This window comes from Calidris pugnax, unplaced genomic scaffold (genome assembly GCF_001431845.1).
Source record: "Calidris pugnax isolate Ruff unplaced genomic scaffold, ASM143184v1 scaffold13, whole genome shotgun sequence".
Lineage (NCBI taxonomy): Eukaryota > Metazoa > Chordata > Aves > Charadriiformes > Scolopacidae > Calidris > Calidris pugnax.
In genome coordinates, this window is record NW_015090810.1 from 13,442,786 (window position 1) to 13,465,459 (window position 22,674).

Consider the following 22,674-nt stretch of genomic DNA (forward strand, 5'->3'; position numbering starts at 1 on the left):
GCCCCTTCCCTTCCCTGGGACTCGGCGCCTCTCCCCGGGCTGGTCCCCGCTTGGCGGAGGCGGGAGACCCGCGAGGGGCGGCCGGGAGCCGCGCTGGGAGGGAGGCGGTCGGGCTTTGTTGGCCCCCGGCCCCTTCCCCCCTGCCCGCCTCGCCCGACCCCGCTCCTGCGTTTGACGTCTCCCCTCAGCTACAGAAGCTCATCAATAAAGTTCACAGAGAGCTACTTCCCCCGCCCCCATTTTGTTCCGGCGAGGGGCATCGCAGCCCCGGAGAGGCTGCCCTATGGCGCTCCCCGCCCCGAGCAGGGGTGGCGGAGCCGGGCCTGCTGCTGCCGCCCTGCCGGGAGCCCACGGGGATGGGCGCTGCCCTGCGGGCCGCCGCCGTGCCGGACAGGGAGGGAGGTGGTCTCTTTCCCCTCCCCCGCCGTCCCCTTGCCTTCCCTCTCCTCCGCTTCACCTTCCCTTACACCTCCCTTGGCTTGAACCCGGTGGGGGGAGAAAAGACATTATTTTTGTGTTTAACTTCGTGGGTCGCCACGGGAAAAGCGCCGCTAAACTTCGGGCGTATCAGCTGTGTTGCTCAGCAGCTGCAGCCACGCAGCCTGTTTGCCTGCCTGCCTGCCTGCCTGTGCTTCGGTTTGGTTTTTGTTTGTTTGTTTTTGTTTTTTTAAATAAGATGCTAAATCAAGAACACCAAAGCAATTCTTAATTTAGGATGTGCGAGACTGAGGGAAGCAACTCGCAGGGGGGCGAAGAATTAAAATCTGTGGACAATATGGGTCTTAAAAGTTGTCGCAAGTCGTATTTGCTGACTGATGTGGAGCTAGTAAAATACTATCTTTGTTTCTTGCTTGTGGGATATAACTGATGCAAATCAAGAACCTGATTTGCAAAGATATGCATAATTTACCTACCTACCTAATCACATGAGAGTCGGTGAGATTATTTGACTTGTTATGCAACTACTTCACTGATTTTAAGGTTTTAAAAGAAATTGATAAAACTCACAAGGTTGTGAGAATTTCCATTTACATTCTGCCTGAATTCTTCTACTGAGATCAAAGGTATTTGTGGGTTAAGGTCAGTGAATTGTTCAATTGCCAAATCTGTTTGAGGTCAGAATGTGTCCTGATTGCATTTACATTTTTCTATCTTGGGCATTTATTGAGAGTTACAGGCTTTTCTTGAGTCTCATCCAAGAATTGTATGCTTCTCTATGTGTCTTGTTGACCTCAGTTGCTGGAAGGCCAAGACCGTTTCGGGAGATGATGACTAATGACAGTTGCAAAAATAATTTTTTTTTTTCAAATATAAGGTTCGGCTTTTTCAAATACAAGCTATCTCGTATGATTTATGTTTTTGTTAAGTGTTTTATATTAAAACTGTTTGTTTTACAATTATGATTACATGTTATCAGTGGTATAACAAACAAAGCTAAGAATAGCTCCAAGTGGATCATTTTGGAAACCTTATGGAGTGTAGCTCTTGCTTGTAAAACCAATCCTGTTGTTATGAAAAATACTTGTGACATTCTAGGTTGGCAGTGGTGTTCAAAAAAAGGAAAAAAAATGCAATAAGTAACAAAATACTGCCTTGTTATCCAACATAGTAGGTTCCTCCTTTCCTAGATAAACCTTTGAGAGTTTAGCAACCTAAACTAAAAGGGAACCAAAAGAGAGCCATATAAGAAAAGAACTCCCTGACTGGGAAAGTTTTGGCTTAATTCTCATACAATTCTGTCAGTTTCTCAAACAAGAGGGTTGTTTTGTGTTCTTACCTTGTTCTTAGGCCTCCTTTTCCCTTGGATACAAGCATTTGAACAAGTAATTGTGTTCAGGATCCAGCTGGTACTCTTGCTTGACGCATGTACGTAGTGTTAACTTAAGCAGTGTCTTCAGCAGCAGCTGCGGGGCAATAGCAACCATATGTGAAGAAGCCAGATGGGGTAAAAAAGTTTTCCTCCTTCGGCCAGCTTTTACTGTAAAGGCAAGTTTTGCAGTAGACAATGCTGCATGTGAGACAAAACAAAAACTTGGTTTTAGGAATCTTACGCTAAGGCCACCTACACTATTAAAAAAACATTGTTTCTGAATGATGAAGTTTTCCAGCCCATGTGTCGACCAAAGGTTTTCATGTGTCTGAAACTGCCCCCTTGTCACTTTATTATAAGTCAAAAGGCTTAGCTTTTTGCAGAAATGGCCAACCCTGCAGAGCTGAAGGAAAATAATTCAAAAACCTTTGTAGGTTTTTCCCCCACAGTTTGTCTTCCATACCTTAACTTTCTTACCCTTAATTAGGGATGATGGTAACTCAGTATGACTTAAATTAGTATCGCTACTAAAAGTAGCAACCTTCCTCATCTCGTCTTTGTGTCTCCTTCCCTCCTCCTGCCCGTACACTCCTTTCATGTTCTTTATAGTGGCTCCATGCTGATTGGACCTCTCTAAGCCAGCTCAAATCGCTAAATCTCTTGAAGTTCATTTGCCAAACAATAAATCATGACATAAAGTAGAATAAGTGTCTTATTTTTCACTCCCATCATTTAGAAACTGTCATCTGTTGCTGTAAGAGTTCATAAGAACGTCATTTTCAGGTTGTGAGCACTAAGCAGTTTATGAGAAGTCAAGGTCTTTTAAGGCAGGCAAGAAAACTGAATAAGCAAAACCAAACAATACTTTCCAGCTGGATTAGTGGCTGGTGTAGTTCAACCTGTTATCAGGCAAGTATCGCAGCCTACACAAATAGAAGAGGTAGTCAGCACATTTGGCGTGGTGGTAGAGAGAAAGGGGGAGGAGGATCAGGGATTGTGATCTTCTTCATAGGCCACCAGTGTGCTGTTGGCTTGTTTCAGCCTTAAGGTATAGCTTCGTGTTCTGGATTGTTTAGGTTTTTTTCCACCCAAATGTGTCAGCGAACTGCAACAGTTTATTACCAAGGGTGAACTCACCTGAGTGTGCTCCTGGCATTGCAACTTGGATGGCAGATGAGGAGGTGTTAGCAGGATTGCTCAGATAAATTTGTTGTTGGCTTAAAAACATGTATCAAACTAAATAGAGCAGTTCATAAATTCAGACATCTTGTTTTAATGCTCTCTGCATATGTCACCTATTGCCTCACAGTTGCTAGCTTTTCTGCAAAATGGTGGGGACTAGAAATTTGGTTTTTGTAGTGCAAAATTCAGATCTTTCATATCTGATGTCCTTATATGTGTCAGCTTCTAAAATCATGAGCTCCAGATCCAGTTCTAATTACTTCAACTGAGGTTTGCATGTATATGAGTTCCATATTTTGATAAGCTTATGTCTTTTATTCTCCTTTTTTATACTTAAAAGTGTGATTATAAATTATTTCATAACTTTTGAGTCTGATCTGTGTATACACAAATCTGTAGTTCAGAGAGACAGGCCAGAAACATAAATTATGAGTGTTCATTGACAACAAAGCTGATGTTATACCCACCACCACTTTTGATCTTACTGCTGCCTGCTTGCCTGGAATAGGTTATTTCTTAAACATATTTCTGGGTCAAGTGAAGATGGCCTGTCCACCTGATCATGGCCAGTAAGAGGTCATTATTTGTATGTGAGGGATCATGATATTTACAATGATATTTACATGATATTATGAGATCCTATGTCCCTGTTTCATGTTTAGTTTATTAACAGTCCCAATCAAGTTATTACAGTATCAGTTACAACAATAACACTCACACACAATTCTAAGTCCCAGACACAGAATTACTGCCTTTAGATGTTCTGGCCTCTCCAATACTAGCTCCTGTAGGGTAGACATCCAGTATCTTCACCAAGGCCATGACAGCTGGGGGAAACTCTTCTGGTTACCAGGACAGAAGTTGCTGGCAATCATGTTACTGCCCACAGATGACCCGCCCATCCAACAGTCCTTATCACTGATTCCATAGGATGTAAATCCAAGGTCTTCTCCATAAATGCCCATCGGCTGGAGGATCTTTTCCAGTAATCAGGATAGGCATTGGTGGCGATTGTGGCTTTTGATGCAGGGCTGCCCCCTTACATCACCAAGTTGTTAATGTCACAGTCCATGTGAAGGTCAGGCACATTAAGTCAGGCAACTCATCCTCAAGAGCTAACCCAACTGTGACCATCTTTCCACCCATGGGCTGATGCCCAAGGCAATGATACACTGATCAGATTTCCAAATTTTTTGTTTCACCTTTGGAAATACTATCAATAGGTTGATGAGGACTATTGATAAGGAGGAAGTAACCGTAATTCCCCTTGGGGCAGAAGTCAACGTGGTTACCCCAAAGGGTATCCAGTGGGACCACCTGGAGGTGTTACCTCTGCAGCCAAGTCCGGTTAGTAACTATGATCCGGCTGTCTTTAAGAGAATCATAGCCACTCCTGCTGATCTTGTAACAACTACTCTCCTCCTGGCTCTCTGGCCTGAGTTGCAGGAGGAGGTTAATGCCTTTGTCGTTAACGCCAGCTCCTTGCAAGCATGTTAACTGTACGTGATAGTATTTTATGGACACAAATGCTGTCTTTTCCACTTCTGCTAAGTATAATCCAGAAAAGCATTTTCTTTTATTTTATGCAACTTTTTTCGAAGTTGGGGGTTTCTTTCCTTTTTTTTTTTTTTTGGAGGGACTTCCCTCCACCCAGTTTAATAGTAGTGTTAAAAAACAAAAAAAAGCAAACCACCAAAACAATGTAAAGTATGCAGGAAGTTCTTTCAACCCCACTCTTTGTCTCAGATTGGAGTTAAATTTGCATTGTTTAGCGGCACTGCTAAAATCAGTTTAAAGTATAAATGACGTTAAGACTTCACTATAGTTGCCAAGGATAAACTACCTATAACACACACACACAGAAATCGTGTGTCACAATTCAATCAGAGTAGTGCTATTGCTTCTACTTCATAGTGTAATTATGTTGTGATATTCTGTACTGTATCTGTTATGCTTATGCCTAAAAAAACAGTGCTTATTTACTTAAAATGTTTCTAATTTACACCTATTTCTGAGTGCCACTCTTACCTGTTTAATTTCATTTCAAGAGGAAATGTACTTAAAAATGATTGATGAGCACTTAAACTAAGATTTTAAAATCCATACTAAGTTTTCTGTTGATGATCGAAGTGTTCATTTTTTAGCAAGAGCACAGCTCAATATTTTCTTAGATCAAAGTTCTCTAGCAATTACATTATGGTAGGCAAAAGAGTATAGCACAATGACATTTCTAATAACAGCACGAGAAGACTAACTTCCAATCTGCTGATCAATGGAGAAAGGGAGGAGTCATTTTAATTGTCTATGGACCAAAAGCTGAATAAAGTCAGGGTAAATTTGACCTCACACATGGATTTCTATTAAAGTCAGGGAAATAATATATCATTTTTCATGTCATCGAAGACACACATCATGACAATAGTTGCTGTGAATAGTTCTGTGCTGTTAGGTTAGCCTATGCATCTTATTGTCCATTATGCCTGTACATTTGCTTCTAAACTAACTCAAGGCTGCAGTGACTTATGTAGATTTGGAGATGCAGAAAGATAGGCAAGGTGGAGAACTCCTCCTGGCTCAGATCTCATCTCTACAAGCACTGTTGACACAACCAGTCTGAGTTTCTTGGCATAGTGGACTTTAACCTGGAGCAGGACATAGCTAACAATGACAATACATGTATATAAAGTCTGTACTCTTAAAAGCCAACACACTGGAGTACATATGGGGTTATTTAATCGGTTTCCCCATAATAGTACATCAAAATAATATATAGAAGGCTATGGTCATGTGTTTTTCTGTAACAGAAGAGCATAAACCTCACAGAGTCTTCCTTCATCAACTTGTGAAGTTTATGCCTTTAAAACGTGAAAGTATATGTCCAATAAGAATTTTTATGGGTACTGGTGTTATATCCTTTTTAAAGAAATATACGTATATTTTTATTTGGAACATTATATTCTCCTCTGTAGCCAAATTAATTATATTTAAATTCTTTATTGTTCTTTTCAATACAGCTTATGGCTTGGCTTTGTAGCCCTTAAATATTCCCAACTGGCCCAAGGAGTACAGAACTCAAATGAGGCAATGATTTTGGAGAGCAAGTACCAAAGACAAACCAAACCAACTCCAGATGTCACTTTATAATACCTAAAACATTCTGAACTTTTGGTTATGGGTTTGCCATAGGTCTGGAGGATCAAATGAGACTTCTCTGATTTGACTGAGATTGTGGCGTCATGTGTTGCTCAGTGTCTGTTTCCTGATTTCCCTGATCAGAGGGTGAAACTGCTCAAGAAAATGTTGCATTTGAACTGGTTTTCCTGGGCAGAGCTCATGATAAAAATGTGCCCCAAATTTTTCAAGTATCAACCCTGTCATTTAAAAATGAGCAATTCTATTTGTGGGAAGTTTATTGTTCTTAAGCAGAACTTCTTAAAAAGAAAGGAATCGTAGAATCATAGAATGGTTTGGATTGGAAGGGGCCTTAAAGATCATCTAAGAAGCAATAGTTTATTTTGTCATTTTTATGGGTGAATGGCAGATGGAATAAACTAGTGAAAAGAAGTTAGAAGATATCTTACTCTTTTTCACAGTGAAAAAATGTTTTTAAGATCTCAAGAGGTAATATTATTTTTGCATTTTTTCTTCAGCCAGTTTCTGTCAGAGCTATATAAGAACCAAGCACACAGCTAAAATTTTATTAAACTAACTGAAAATAAAAGTTAGTTAGACATCAAGAATCATACCTAGTTCATTAGACCACATAAAAGAGAACAGAGTAAATATAGAGTCAGAATGTTCACTACAAAGAATTATGTTAAATTTAAAAATGTCTAAAACCAGTAGTAGCAGGTGTGCCTAGAAATTAATGTTTTTTACCTTCTGTGTAATGACTAACTGTTCCTCTCGGCTTTAAGTGTTGCAGCCATTTCCTTAGTTACAAAAAAGAAGGTCAAATAGGTTCTTTCTAATCTTCTCCTTAAGAATATGCTTTTAAACACATACATAAAAGACATAAAAAATACCCAATTCACAGGAAGAAGCATATTAAAAACAAAAAATCCTGCGCCCCAAAATGCATGTAGGGTTGCAAGAAGTCAGCGGATTTCTCAATGCCAACTGAGCGGTCCCTCTTTGTTCGTCCTTTCCTTCCAGTTCACAGAAAAGATCCGCATTTGCTTCAACACTGTAAGGCTGAGCCTGTAATGCCATGAGCAATTTCTCTTGATTTCTGAACTCCCACTGACTTCAACTAGATCCAGGGCTGCTCCAGTATTCTAATTTCTCAGGGGCTTATAGTTACGCAACGTACTTTCAGCTAGATCAAGAGTTGCCCCAATATTCTTGTTTCTCAAGGGCTTCCCATTAGATGGTGTACCTGCAGCTGCTAGTTTTAATTGGACAGAGTCTGTAAATAATTTTAATGCATATTTATTATACTTACAAAGCTCAATTTAAAAAAAAAAAAAATCAGCCAAAACTTTGGGCTGGATCTGTCAAGCAATACAGTTCACAGCCTTCTGGAATAAAATTTCCTGTTGAAGAAACAGTATTTAAATCTGGATGGCTCACAGAAGTACATATGGAACTTATCACATTTAGGTCACAAGTTCAAACGTGGTCTTCATTACCTGCAAATTAAAACTATCAATAACTGGCATCTGTTATATAGCTGCTATAAAATGAGCTGCTTTCTAAAGTGGATAGCACAGAAGACATAATCAGTGTACTTGTTTCTAAATGTACTGTAAACATGCACATTTAAATATATTTCTTCTCAAAAATGAAAAGTCTTGTCTCTCAAAAAGAAATCAACAGTACTGACTTCTACAATTTTCCAAAACACTGTTTTACTAGTGTTGTCGAAACAAGTAATAAAATACTGACATTAAAAGCTCTGTTGTACCTGAAATCTACTTTCTCATTGAAATCTGAGCTTCCAACTACAGTTCATCACGTGTGTGCTGTCTCTCAGTATAGGTGAAGCTGACTGGCCAGACAGGGTAGAAAAGCCCCTGGTGCTCACAGGATGCTTTTCAGTAGGTCTCGACTCAAGTCAGAGCACTGTAAGATCCTGAAAGGGCATTGCATTCATTAGGGAATACTCCACTGTGCCTCTGCATATCATTTTCAAGAACATTCTGATAATACTCATGAAGACATCTATGCAAGTGCAGAGCCACACTGAAATATAGTCTATATTTAAGCATGAGGAGGCTTTATGATCAGTTCATGAAATTTGGATTGTTCTTCAGAAATAAATTTGTCAAATTAATCACAAAAAGTATCTTGAACATTTAAAAAATATATGAGGACAACATGAAGTTTCACAGCTTCAGAAACAAAGAGAAAGAAAAGTCTTCAGATTATGATTGGGTTTGTATGTTGTTTTTAGTATGCAAAACAGATAGGAAATACTCTGCTAGCTTCTCTGGCTGCTACTCGATGACTAAGAGTTGTAGCAGTAAGTTAATGATCTTCTTCAACAAAAGTCTTCTTCAACAAAAGCCTTACAGATCCTGTCAGCATTTCTCTGCTTTTTATTTATGAAACAGTAAAATTTGTCACTGTGATTATAGTGTAGCAAACCTATTTTTAATCATTCTTCTTTGCTCTGGTAGAAGTGACTGAAGGCATCTTTTGGAAGAAAAATATAAGAAAGACTCAATGACTACAACCTGGACACACTGAAGATCATATCACAGCTGTCATTCATTTCGTCCAGAAACTTTATCAAAGAAAAGACCAGCGCTGAATATGTAATGTGTCCTTCCAAAGCTGGAAATTATTAGTGATGTAAAATAACATTGAAGCATCTTCTTCTCACCACAAATGCAGTGGATTTGAATGTGCTCCTCATTATACCACTAAAATCTACATCAATAGAGACAACACTAAGAATAGTATAATCTTAAGCCCCAGAACTTTCAGCTGAAACTGATAAATAAGGCTATTCTTTTTGAAAAAGTTGGTTGGTATGTTTCAAAATGTGCTCACATAGGGAATAAACAACCACAGTCTCTTTTGTGGGTAAAATTCAGTCTTTAGCTGCATTTAAAAATTTCCTCCAGAAAAGAAAATGTTTCTTTTGATGGAAGCAATGTCATTCTACTAAGTAACGTGCATTCAGGGCAGATTTTCAAAGACATGAAGGGCACTTAGATGCATCAGTTAGGTGCCTCGTGGTTCTTTATGCCTTTGAAAAAATATCCTCCCTTGCTCTATTAGGATTCTCTTAACACAGAATTTCTTTTCTTTTGTGACTCATCTCTATCATGTCTTTGCTGTAAACAAAACATTCTCTTGGTTTTATAAATATGTTGATAGGCAGCATGGAAAACATTAATCGCTGCAAAGCTGAAGGATACTTAGCAAAAGTGAAGAGCAAGAATTGAGGAATGTTGATTTAAATAGTATTCAACAGCTAAAAAATGCTATGCAATCTCACTCTGATCACATCAGAGAGGATATTTTATCATACATGAAAAATAATAGAATCCCTGTTCTTATAATCTGAAAAAAAAGAAAGTGAAACAGTTATTCAAAAACATGTTATGTAACACTAATATTAAGTAGTTGTAGAACACATTGAAAAATATAGAATATTACTTTTTTCATAATGATAGAGAAGTTTGATAATAAGAAGAAAATACTTAAAAAGCTTGTAATATTTAAGTATATACCTAATGGGAGCAATTTTTATACATGACAACTAAACATAGATGCTTAATTATCGATGAACATTTATTTTTGGATAGTGGAGAGCTTGAAACAAAGTCTTTATTCCATTTAAATCCTTAGCAAAATTGCCGGTCACTTCAGGAAGATGATAGTTTGCTCACTCTTGCTTAAATACTAACTAGAATGGCTGGTATTATGTCTAGTACTGGGTAGTAAACTCTTCCTGTAATATTCTAAAGAAAAATTAATGGAATACAATTGTAAAACCTTCCTGCTTCAGATCCAGAGGAAGTCAAACTGCCTTTTCTATTAAAAAATCAGACTTAGCTAAATGGAATAACAAAAGCAAATTAATGTAAACAGAAGTGGCTATTTTTTGTTGTGTTAAAAGAGGCAATTGCTCTTGTGAAAATGCTCTATTTAATTAATGCTCTAATTTTTTTCTTGAGAAATATCTTACTATTGTTGATCACTACCTCAAATTATTACTGGCTGTTGTCCATTCTTACTTGAATTGCTATCAATAAATACTGATCGTTGCACAGTTCAGCTTCTTTGTCCAGAGCATTCCGGTTTATAAGAAATCTTGCATTTCCCTGTTTTCTTGAAAAAAAAAAAAAAAAGCACTGACTACATTGTAAATCAAAAACTGTCCTTAAATATATAATTTCAGTGAGATTTGGTTTACATCACACTATTTTCCTTTATCTGTATTAAATCTTAATCAAAGACTTATTTAATAGTAAGGTAAGTGCCAGTTTGTTACAATAATACTATTTTACTTAGCAGACAAACTTTAGTCCCACAAAAGCTGGTTTGACCAGACCCATTTCTTGTAAGCTTATGATATTTGGCAATTAATTACATTTCTCTCTTTTAAGTCTTCTTCTATCAAAAACCATATCAGGCCAGTAATTTTCTAGACTTTTTTCCAGTCTTACTGAACACCAAGAGAAACTTTGCGGCTGATTACCCTTAATATGTATGTGGGAGGGGTATGTGTGTGTGTGGTAGGAGGAAACTTTTCGGATTTACGTTAGTGATGAAGGCAGCATTTTAGGAATGTCTGTTCAAGTAAAACCAAACGTAATTTTATATGTGTGGTAAAGATGCTACTATAATTGTGCCTGCATGGTCTCTGTTAGGTGGGGTCTGCAGCTCCTCCTTGAACCTGCCCATGTCAGGTAGGGAGAAGGGCACCCTTCAGGAATTGTGCTTAATTTAATTTCCTGCCCCATCTGTATCCTGTGTAACACGAAACCAACAACCATTATTTTGTGATTTTGAACCTTTGATTTTGAAACCAGCTACAATGCTGTGTGTGATGTGATGTGTCATATTGCATTTAAATTGGTCTAATCTGCAAACGTCTCTTCATTTCCCACTCCCAGAAAGTGTCCCTGATGCTTTTGTGAGCTGAGCCTGGAGATTGTGCTTCCCCTGGAAGTGATCAAGGCCAGGCTGGACGGGGCTTTGAGCAGCCTGGTCTACTGGAAGGAGTCACTGCCTGTGGCAGGGGAGTTGGAACTTGATGATCTTTAAGGTCCCTTCCAACCCAAACCATTCCGTGATTCTATGAACTTAAAATGGGTTTTCAACAGTAGAGTTTTTTAAAGAATAATTTTAAAAAGTTCTTTACTAAAGACTAAGAAGTGTTGCCACTTTTCAATCACTTTGTAAATAATTTAGTAAATTGCTTAATAAAGTATCACTTTTTACAGTGGGAAAAAATCCCCTACTTGTTCTGCAAGTCAATGAAGTAGGATTTCCTCTGCAAAAAGCACGCCCACAAACATAAATGGGAAAATATACTTTTAATGAAGCACACAGTTGGAAACTGAACAACAAAATTTTCTCTATATTTGCCACAAAGCAGAATGCTATTTTTGACAAAACCAAAACTTCTAGAAATTTCTGTAAAGTTACAGTGTTATGGTATAGGCAGAATAAATGAGTCACAGGTATTTCACACCAGTATGGGGTGACTCAAACTATGACTCCATCAGTTCTGAGCTTTTCTGTCCTCATACCTGTGCTCTGTCATTCCTAGTAAGGAGTTGACTCCCAGAAGCTCTGAGTTGAAGATCTCACCCTCTTGGGCATTGAAATCCCTGATTTACAGATATTACAATGCGAATAGACAAGATAACTAAAGTATGAGTGGAGGGAGCTGTGCTTTGATCAAGGTTCAGCAGCACTTCAGCAACAGACACAGCTTTTCAGAGTATTTTTTCAGCTGACTACTGCTGTTCTGGTGCCTTAATTTATCTTCTCTAGCAGGGAAAAGCTCTAAAGCATTTATAGGAAAAACCCTATGAAGTATTCTAGAAGGAACCTCATTCACAAACATCAAAATAACCTTAACTACTCACATTATGCCAAGGGAGGACTCTTCCGGGAATGCTCAGTGATTTCAGATTTTCCAGTCTGCTTGTGGAGGTATGCTAAGTGGCTGATCTTTGATGAAAATCAATTCATTTTAGTGAAATTACACAAATTGATACTAGTGGAGATACTGTTTCTAGCCAATCATTTACTAATCAGTCACTGGTGGAACAGAAAGTGAATGTAAGCCTTGCTGTGCAAACTTTCAGGTTACTGGCGTGTAAGATAATCACTACGGTGACTTTATTTCTCTGTAGTAATTTGTATTGCTTTACCTATCATTACCCTGTAAGTCACTAGGTTCCTCTGTACCATATTGTGACATTTATATGCAAGTTCTTCTCACCAGCCCTCTAAGGACCCCCTCCATATCAAAGTTTAAGTTGTATATGATAATTTACACTTCTTAGCAAGATTGCCCTAAGCAAATAGGCAATGCATCTGAAAAGGGTCATTTTCTCTAAGAATAAAATCTCATAGAGCATTACTTAACTTTAGCATTCATCTAATAATCAAAGCATATTTCATTCTTGTTATTTTTAGATAGCATTAATTCACAGGGGAAATTTAGATGTTTCTTCAGTCTGTGACTCTCTTATGTAGATTCAAAAGACAAAAGCTGCATTGTCTGCTTCTAAGGAAAAATTGCTGGAGGCACTTCTTTTGTTTTTCTAATGAACACCATATGAAAACAGGCATAGAACAACTATTTAGTTACATGCAGTGGTCTGCTAGGGTCTCGTATGTGAGCTGTGTCCTTCTCCATGACACTGAACATATTACATTAGTCAGTCTATTTACAAGGCTTTTCTCCTTTCTTTTTCTTTCTTTTCTTTTTTTTTTTTTTCTGCCATGCAATAATTGCTATAATAATTTGACTTGAATTTTTAATGATCTTGCTCTATGTAGGGTGAATGATACTGTGATGTATAGTTGACTAGACTTAAACACATCAAAGCACAATAATATTTAATTGTTTTAAATGTTATGAAGTCAGTCTTGCTCATTTCCTTATTCCAAAGTTCAAATTTACTGTTCAATAATAGCACAACTTTTATTGTTCCCAGTACTGGAAGTGTCTCATTTGCCTGGTTAAGTATGATTTGGAGAGCATGTTGGAAGAGGAACGGATATTTTTTTATAGACCTTCCTGGATTAAACATCTATGGTCAGATGTGGTTTTGATGATCGGGTGCAATGATTTACAGATTTGCTTTCCAGTCTAGCATTCCCCACTGCACCGGATCCATACCAGGCAGTGTATAGTCTCCTGAGTCCACTGGCATAACAGCACTAGCCACGTTGTCCAACGGGTCAGACCTTGGGCTCTACAATTCTGCTGCAAAACAAAGGGAAATAGTGACTATATGGCAGGATACTGCTAAATGGGTTTTTATCTTATCCCTTTACGTATCTATGCAGGTGCATACAATGACCAAGCGTGCATGCTATACAGAACAGCATTTTTTTTCAAAAAGAATACAGGTAGATATATATATATATATATATATGTATATTTCCCCATATACTCATTCTTTGGACAAGTTACTTACTTCTTTCTGCATCACTAATTTTTTTTTAAATAAGAATACTTTTTTTTTTTTTTCTAAGAGTATAACTTATAGAAAACTTTCATCAGGTACAATAGTTAACTGTAGTAAACCTTATTTGAGCACTAAGAATTCACAGTCCTGGAGGGACAGGCTGAACAAAAGCAGAAGTGCAGAAATTACTTGCAATTTTCCAGTTTTTCTCTGGAAGTTTCAGAACAACCAACCACCATCAGCTTGACATTACCAAGCTTGCTACTAAAGATATATAGCTTTCATTCAGTGAAGAATGACCTGTAGAAAACTTGCATCAAAAGCCAATGAAGTGAGGCAATGATTTATTTATGTGCATCCCAGTGTGAGAAAGTGACTTTCAAAGCTAAGAGAGGTGTTTTGAAAAAATATTGCCTCTGCTTGAAAAAAGACTATGCTTTCTATTGAACGCAATATATTAAAGTGAAATGGATGGCAAATATATCTGAAAGTGATTGCACAAATGTTCAGTTCAAAGAAATCATAGGTCACTGGTAGGATCTGATGTGTTCAAGGGCTTTTTTCCTATGAAAAGCTTGATAATTAAAAACACGGTTTGTAAAGGATAAATAGCTACAGCTATTTCCACTTAATTATAATTTGAATTAGACATTTAGCTTCTATTAAAATATTGAGATCCACCTCATACCATGAAATAAGAAATAGTTCTTACATTGTTAGAAGAGCATTGGCAGGAGAAACATTACATGAAGAGTTATTTTAAGTCTTGCTTCTCCCTTCTTACACCTATTCTGTCTAAGATTGTAACTAATGGTGTGACATCTGGCAACCATACTACCTCGGGCTGTGACCCTGTCAGTTCTTGTAAAACTGTGGGAAAAGTTTAACAGTGTAAGCATCAGGTTTGGATTTTTTTTTAACTGTCTAGAAGCACAGAATCAAATATAGATACAAGCTACTCAGCTCTTTTGTCTCTAAACAGCTAAATCTGCTTTCCTCACGACAGATTCTTTCAAGAGTTGCAGTTAGGTTTTATGCAGACAAAGAAACTAAGTGGTTGGGGGCTTTTGGTGGGGAGCAGTTCTTAAAGCTTACAGGAAACCTGCTTTATGTTCCCAGTTAATTTATATCATCCATCTTGAAGAAATGTATAGTAAAAGAAAGCTGATTCTTGCAAAATTTTGTAGCCAGAAAACTTTTTGCAAAATTGTGCAGTTTTGCTATCCATTTGAAAAGGATGCTGATTTAATTGCTAAAGTGTTAATATTAAGAATAAGGTGTGTTGTAATCTCACCAGATTCAAGATCATATTTGTAGTTATAATCATAAATATCCTCTCTTCCACCTGCTGTCAAGATAGTAATAAAAAGAAGAGAAACCAACCTCCTCCACCTGCTTTCTGGCAGAGATCACTTTCTGTTAGATGACACTGGGTTATAGAGCTAGTTGCTTTGTTCAGTCTCTGGGGAGCTTGTGGAAGTATTTTCTCATTGCATGGCAATGATCACCACAGAGCAGAGGTTTGCATTTCAGAGATGATCATTTTGCATTAAACATTGTGAGGAGCAGCATCTGGAGAAAGCACTTCATTGTAAAAAGGAAAGTCGGGAGGAACATCAGCAATAGGCATGAGTGTCAAACCTGTGGCAGCACAAAATGGGAAAGAAATCTTGGCTGAGTTGGTAATCTCCAGTTACCCACAGACCATCTGCATTCTCTTCTCATCAGCAGGCCATTTCATAGCTTTTTTTTTTCTTAACAAGACTTCTCATGGCTTCTTCAAATTGCCAGAGAAAATTGTTCTACTGAAGACACCTATTGTCTGGCCATCCAGCCTTACTAAACTGAACTAACTAAACTAAAGAACTTACTAAATTTCTCTGGATATCAAAAAACTTTCACTAGATTTAAGAAATAGCAGAAATGTTTGCTGTTCTTCCATACTAAAAAAAAAAAAAAAGCCTTATCACCTAATGTCATATAGGATTGGTGATGCTGAGCTTGCAAAATGAAACTACATGTCATCTCTCGGTTAAATTCCAGTGGTGAGTTAGCATCATCTTCTGCTGCCATTAACTAGCTTAAAGTTAGCTTTGTAAAACTTTCAATTTGCCTTTTCCTCAGTATTGATACAGTTTGGTAATTATAGTGACTTCACTGACCATAATGTCCTCTGATATCCAAATCCACAATTCTGTAAACTGCAACAAGTTGCCTATGATTTGGGTTTCAGGGTTTCAATTAATATCAATTCAAATATAGAACTATTTTCACAAAGCCTGACTGTAGAAACTGGACAGTCCTATGCAGCTACATTGTTAATGCATTTGTTACTTCTTTTGAAGGGCAATCTTATCCTTACTGCAGTAATTAAGTTATACCAATAAAAGTATACTCATCCAGTGAAACAGTACTTAATAATATTCCTTGAAGAAAACAAACAAAACATTAATACCTTTTGTAATGCTTTAATTTTGGTTTTATCTTGGATAAATGACATTTTGCATTCTTGACTACTTTTAGCTGCTAAAAAAATAATTAGAATTTCCTATAACAATTTGGTCTTTTTTTTTTTTTTTTTTTTTAATCTCAGCTAAGACAGAGCTTCTAAGTTAGAGCAGATCTGGGTTGCAATTTGCACCAATGTAACCAAGTTTTGAGAAAATGGCCTACAGAATAAACAAAGAAATAAAGGATCAAGTGTTCTCCATGTGACAGCGGTTTAACAATAGTTTCACTTCATGTGTAGAGCTTTTGTTTCTGGATCTGGGAACAGCATATGGGCAATTCCTCTTACCCTCAAAGGTCAGATTCCATTATATCTGACTGCCACATTACAAATTAGCAAACAAAGCCATTTGTGAGCCTTCAGTGCTTGTCATTGTTATTCATGCAAATCTGCTGCAATGTGCCATTTAGGACAGTCATTGTTGTAACCCAACTACATGACAATGTATGCAAATAACCAAGAGCCTGAGATAGAAAGAAAGAAAGAAGAAGTTAGCATCGATTTTTTCCCCGTTGTCCACATCTGCTGGCATTGATAGCAGGAATATTTAAAAATAAATAAGCCAGTCCTCTCGATGGATGAATGAGAGTCTTGCACCCAGGAAAAAACGGAGAAAAACCTGCAGAAGAAAAGGTGCGAATCCAGTTTATCAGAGGGTTCAGAGTTGTTAAAACCCCGGGGTGGGGGGAGAAAAATAAAGTTTACATTGAGAAGCAGGTTTATTTCAATCTGTAAATGGTCTTAGATGTTTATTCATGTTTTGTTTTCTCACAAGGCATATTTAAGGGCATGAAATATGACTGAATTAACAGCATTGATTGATTTCAGTGTAGCAGATCCTGTAGAGTATTTTTGGTGCAGACAGTTGCTGTCAAATGTCAGGATCCTCAGAAAGGGTATGTGTTATCCCCTGAAGATGCCCCTTTAAGCTACATTAAATTGGGAGAAGCAAGGAGGAAGACACTAGTCACTTTGGAGCTGACCTAAAATAGCAAAATATTTAGGCATGACAGTTAGATCCACTTAAATGCAAAATCTGTAGTAGGGGGAATTCAGACTACATTAACTGTTCTTTTTGATGATAACGAAGTGGACTGTACTGGGGAGTGTAAAGAACAATCCTGTAACAGCCAAGAGATGGGCTGTTTGATCTTTCAAATTTGTTCTGTATATAATTTACATAATTTTTTGTGACTCAGCAGTTGTTTATAAAATGGGTTTGCATTATATAAAACTTAATGAACTCTGAGCCAAACATCTTTGTAACATTTGTCCCCTGGAGTTTGACTTTCAATTACAGACATTTCTATGTAAAAGAAAAAATAATCTATTTTATGTTGTTAATCATAAAGGGAAAGAGTCCGAAATTTCATGGTGCATTGATGTATGTATGTTGGACATGCAGCGTTTTGACATAACAAATGAGTTACATAATCTGTAAGGTAACAAATGAAGATAACTTTCTCTGTATTCCCAGCTCTTCTTGTTCCTATGTTTTATTGTCTTTTCACTACATGTTTATGGGAATTATCACTTTAATACGTAGTTAAGGACTGGTAATAAGTCTTCATTGAAAGGCATATAACCAGTTTCCTTACTATCACTTTTTCTATGTCCCCTTTTCTTTGGCTCGGAAAGTTTAATTTGAAAATCACCAGGAACATTTTCCTGTGTCAGTTATATAAATGTAGTTAAATATAGTCATTAGGATTTTCTATGTAGGACCTTCCCATATGTTTAGGATTTCCCACAGAGATTTTACAATCACATGGAATGCCATAGATTATTAATTTATATTAAAAAAAATAGAAAAAGGAAGCAGAAATACAAGGATGTTATTTTTTTTTATACAACCAATAGTATAAGGAAGTGTATAATTCTGAGTATGATTGACCATATATTTATTTCATTTTCCTGTTTCTTAGGTTTAATGGCCAGGCCAGGACACCACAGCCCTTCCAATGTTTTGAGTCATAGTTCCATTGATTTCAGTGATCCATAGGGATAAACCCCTCCACAAAATTATAAACCTACCTCAGTGCTTTGGTAAAATATAAATCTATGAAAGTGCTGTATTTTATGCCTTCATTGAAGGTGCTTACCCCAGCCAAGAGTCAGACCTTTAAAAATGTGACCTGCTCCTCTGTATGCAAATAAAGTAGCAATTAAGTGTAGGCATTTTCTATGTGATTTAGTTATCTGATTAGATAGCTCATAAATCGTTAAGAGGGTATTTTGATTTGCTTTCATTGTCATATTGTTACAGCCAAATTAAAAGATATAGTCCATAAAGATCATATATCTGGCAATCCAGAGTATCTTATTGTACCTTTCCACATTTTTGCAAGAAATATTTCCATGCCATTTGCCAGGAATAAGCACTAAAGTGCACTTCAGTCTCCTGAAATGCTGCACTGTTCTTTGCAGCTGCTCTGGTACACTGCTGAGCTGAACTATCTCTAATATCAATACCTTTTCTTTCCAAAACTAGTCATATCCGGGCACTTAAGAGTGTTTACTTCAACTGGGCCAGTATCCCTTTTTGAAGTTATGAACAATTTTCTCAAACAAGGAAGTTCTATTAATATAAGTTTGCAGGCAATAAGCCCATGTCTATGTGTTTCTCTGACTCATCCGTTATCAAAAGAAGGAGCATCGTCTTTAGACAACTCTATTTTACAATTGCAGCCTGAAACTTCAAAACTGTTTAGAATATTTCAAAGTCAAAAATTTGCAATGTTAACATCTCAGATTAAACAAAGAGTAAAACAGAGAGAAAAAACCTAGCTTTATTTGTGTCATGGAAAGATATAAAGACAGGATTTATCACACCTGATCAACAACTGAGTTAACGTCCTATCTAAACCTAGTAATCTATTTACAGCTTTGTCCAGTGTGGGATGCTTCATCTAAAGAGGAAGTCTCGCTACTCCCTCAAATACCAAGATAATTGTGTAATGCTGTTGAGAGCTCAGGAGATGCAGCTACTTCCTAAATTGTCCAAATATGAAGCTGAGCCCCTAGGCTTCCTTAACGTGCAGGACTCTGCCTGAGACCAGCACATGGCGACTGGCTCCTGCATCCCTTCCTGTACTTCCTCCCTGTCAGACACATGTCTCAGCTGACAGCTCTATTTGACTCCTCCCAACCAACTTAAAGCAATGGGAACTATGAATGTCATTCCTTAAAAAACTGAAAACTAGAGATAGACAGTTTAATGCAAAGCCAGACTCAAGACTGGAGGATAAGCAGAGTGTTGCTACTAAAAAGTGCGTGTGATTATGTGTGAGTGCACCCTCGTGCCTGCATGTTTTATTGAAATATCCTTCACACACAAGGACAGGGTCTCCTCTAGAAAAGGACATTTTAGTGCTGCTGGATGAGGTAGCTTGCTGTGCCAACTATGAAAACTGTCACATCAATAACAAATAACTTGTGATGAAATATTTAAGTAACAGGATCTTCTTGGATTTCTGGTGGCATTCTTTCACAGAGCACTCACGGCTTCACAGCTTATGAAGTCAGTGGAATTTCTTTAGTAGTGAATTACTGCTCGTTTGCTCAGAAAGAATTTTAAATGTAACTGTATATTGTACTGTAATATATCATTTTATCTTAGAAGCAGCAGAATAGTTGAGGTTATCTCAGTGTCACCCTGTTAAGCTCCATTTTTTTGAAGCTGGTAATTGTCAAACAATTTCAGCATGAACGCTTATCATATAAGGCCTTAGATCTGAAAAACATTTTAAAAATTATTTGCAAAATATTGCTTAAATCATCTCTGACTTGATCTGAATAAAATATAAACCAGAAACATTTTGGAACTGAGTAGTGTTGAGGCTTGTTAAGGGATATATTTCTCCCTCTGTTCTGAGTCCTAATATTTGATATTAGGATTTGACAGTTCTTTTTTTTTCAAATGCCCAGCAAAATGTTTTAGAGGAAACCTAAGTTCTTAAAAGTAAAAGAGTAGGTTCTTTTTGAAAAATAACAAATATTTATACACCTTAGGCTGCTCATTGTCAATAATTTAAAATAACCCATTCTAAGTGAGTAAAAAACATCCATGACTTAACTGGACCAAGGTTTCAACTTTTGTGTGCAATTTGTAATGGTGATAGCGGGCTTGCATTTTTATGTACTACAGCTTGTAAATCACATCAATTAATCCTGCATTTCTTTAGAGAAGGAAAAGCTTGTAGAAACTGATGTATTAAGAAAATGAATAAAAATGAGTAGGTATAGAAATTGCATGGGGAAGAAGGTTTGAAACTAACAACATCCTACCCATTGATTAATATATATACGGTGTTAGAATCAGAGGGGTACAAATAGTCTGTTTGTCAGGAATTAAAAACATAAGCATGCAAAATGCAATTCAGAAAAGCAAGATTAATCTTTAGTCAAAAATATATAAAGTAAAAAAAATTAGTTCAGAATAATTACAGAAGTCAAAAGTGATAAATCATTAGGAACAGTCAAAATAGGCTAAATAAAACCTTCATAAATACTGGACAGTATATAAGAAGGGATAAAAATTATGTATAAATTCTTCCCTTCAATGCAAAAATGAGCTGGAACACTTTCTAGACATTCTTTCATTTGTAATTTCTAGATGTGCATGTTGCAAAACTGCCAAGCAACACTGTGTGCCCAGTTTCCTTATTGTTAACAGGAAGGGGGTATCTAGCTGTTTTAGCTGCTTATGAAAACTCTGAGCCCTAATCCATCATTTAAAAGACATTTCATAAAAAATCTACAACCTTTGAGGAGCTGAAGGATGATTCTGTCCTCTTTTGTTAGTGTTACAGGTCATGCATTGCTTTCTTTGTTACTTCGTCTTAAGACAGTTAATATACAAATGAAGTAATTTATTTCATTAAATTTTCCCTTAATATCCCTCAAGGGAACATGCAGGAAACCAGTTTTCCTTCTGACTGCCTACAGACCACGACGAAGTTCTACTCTGCTCCTTACCAGGCATTCCAGGCTTTGCTACTTGCATCAGTGATGGCTTGGTGTAGAAAGAAAAGCCAACAAGCTCCAGAGTACTCACCAGGTATTTTGAAATGCTGTTTTGAAAGGTTACAGGATTAATGAATGATAATTGCCGGCTTGATATATGAGATCTGAAAAATGTCTTTAAGTGATAATGACCATCTTTTGGGATTTTTTTCCCTCCCCCCTAAAGATGCTCAGTTGTGATAATATACCTCGCGGCCAAATAGAACTTGATGAAGATTCCCCTGCCTCTGAGTATCTTCTGGTGTCACTGTTAAATCATGCTTCTATCTACAGCATATCTCAGATAGTTTCCTATTTTCCCAGGTTGTGTTTCTGCCGCACTTCGGTCTTCAGGGCAAAGAAAAGCAGTCTTGTCTGCATCACCAGGCTCTTGTATAGTGGCTCTGGTTGCCCAGACGGATGCCCTACATTGCTCCATTTTTAGAACATTTCCTTTAAAGACAGAACCGACAAAAAAAAGTAAAAAAAAAAAAAGATTTAATTAAACCCTTTTTCATTAGTTGTCATGCTCTGTAAACACCATGTCAAGTAGTGGGTGTCTACAAACACACAGCAGCGAGACTGCAGCTGGTCTTCAGACAGAAATATGCCACAGCTGAAGAAGAGCAGGATCATGTCATTTTAGAGTGTACAACCCATCAGGCAGTCATTTGGAGCTAGACTGCAGTTTTGACCCCAGGCTAGCAGTGAGGAAGATGAGCTGTACACCACTAACAGTTCACAGAATCACAGAATCTTCTAGGTTGGAAGGGACCTTAAAGATCATCTTGTCCAACCGTCAACCTAACTGACAAAAATAGACCCCCACACAACAAACAAGGAGCATCATCACTAAACCATCCCTCCCAGCACTTCATCAACCCGTCTTTTGAACCCCTCCAGGGATGGTGCCTCAACCACCTCCCCGGGCAGCCCATTCCAATGTCTGAGAACCCTTTCAGTGAAAAAATTTTTCCTAATATCCAGCCCACCCTGGCACAGCTTGAGGCCATTTCCTCTTGTCCTGTCGCCTGTGACTTGAGAAAAGAGACCGACCCCCATCTCTCTGCACCCTCCTTTCAGGTAGTTGTAGAGAGCAATAAGGTCTCCCCTCAGCCTCCTCTTCTCCAGGCTGAATAACCCCAGCTCCCTCAGCCTCTCCTCATAAGACTTACTCTCCAGACCCCTCACCATCTTTGTCGCCCTTCTCTGGACCCGCTCCAGCACCTCTATGTCTTTTTTATGGTAGGGGGCCCAAAACTGGACACAGTACTCGAGGTGAGGCCTCACCAGTGCCGAGTACAGCGCTGCTCCCTGTCGTGCTGGGAGCGCAGAGGCAGCAGGTGCCTCTGTCCTGGCCGAGAGCTGCGCACACCCTCACCCACCTCTGCTGGCATCTGCGCCCGCACAGCAGCATCGCCCGAGCAGTGTCAGGGGTACTGCCCTCCGCTAACGAGGTTCCTGTTACGGCTTTTGACAGGTCCTGATGAAATAGATGAAGTTCTGAAAAGATCAAAATAAGGAAACAGAAGAACATGCTGTTCTTTATCCTCACTCCT

General features: G+C 37.9%; 1 long non-coding RNA gene across 2 annotated transcripts in view; it reads left to right on the top strand.

The window, feature by feature from the left end:
• Window positions 1-22,674, top strand: part of LOC106885943 — a 31,022-nt gene that overhangs the window by 779 nt on the left and 7,569 nt on the right. Inside the window, exons 1-2 of one of the 2 annotated variants that reach the window (XR_001411532.1) lie at window positions 16,619-16,744; window positions 21,018-21,170. This is a non-coding gene — a long non-coding RNA (uncharacterized LOC106885943). Of the gene's footprint in view, window positions 1-16,618; window positions 16,745-21,017; window positions 21,171-22,674 lie in introns of those variants that run through there. The other variant, XR_001411533.1, reaches the window with a different exon arrangement.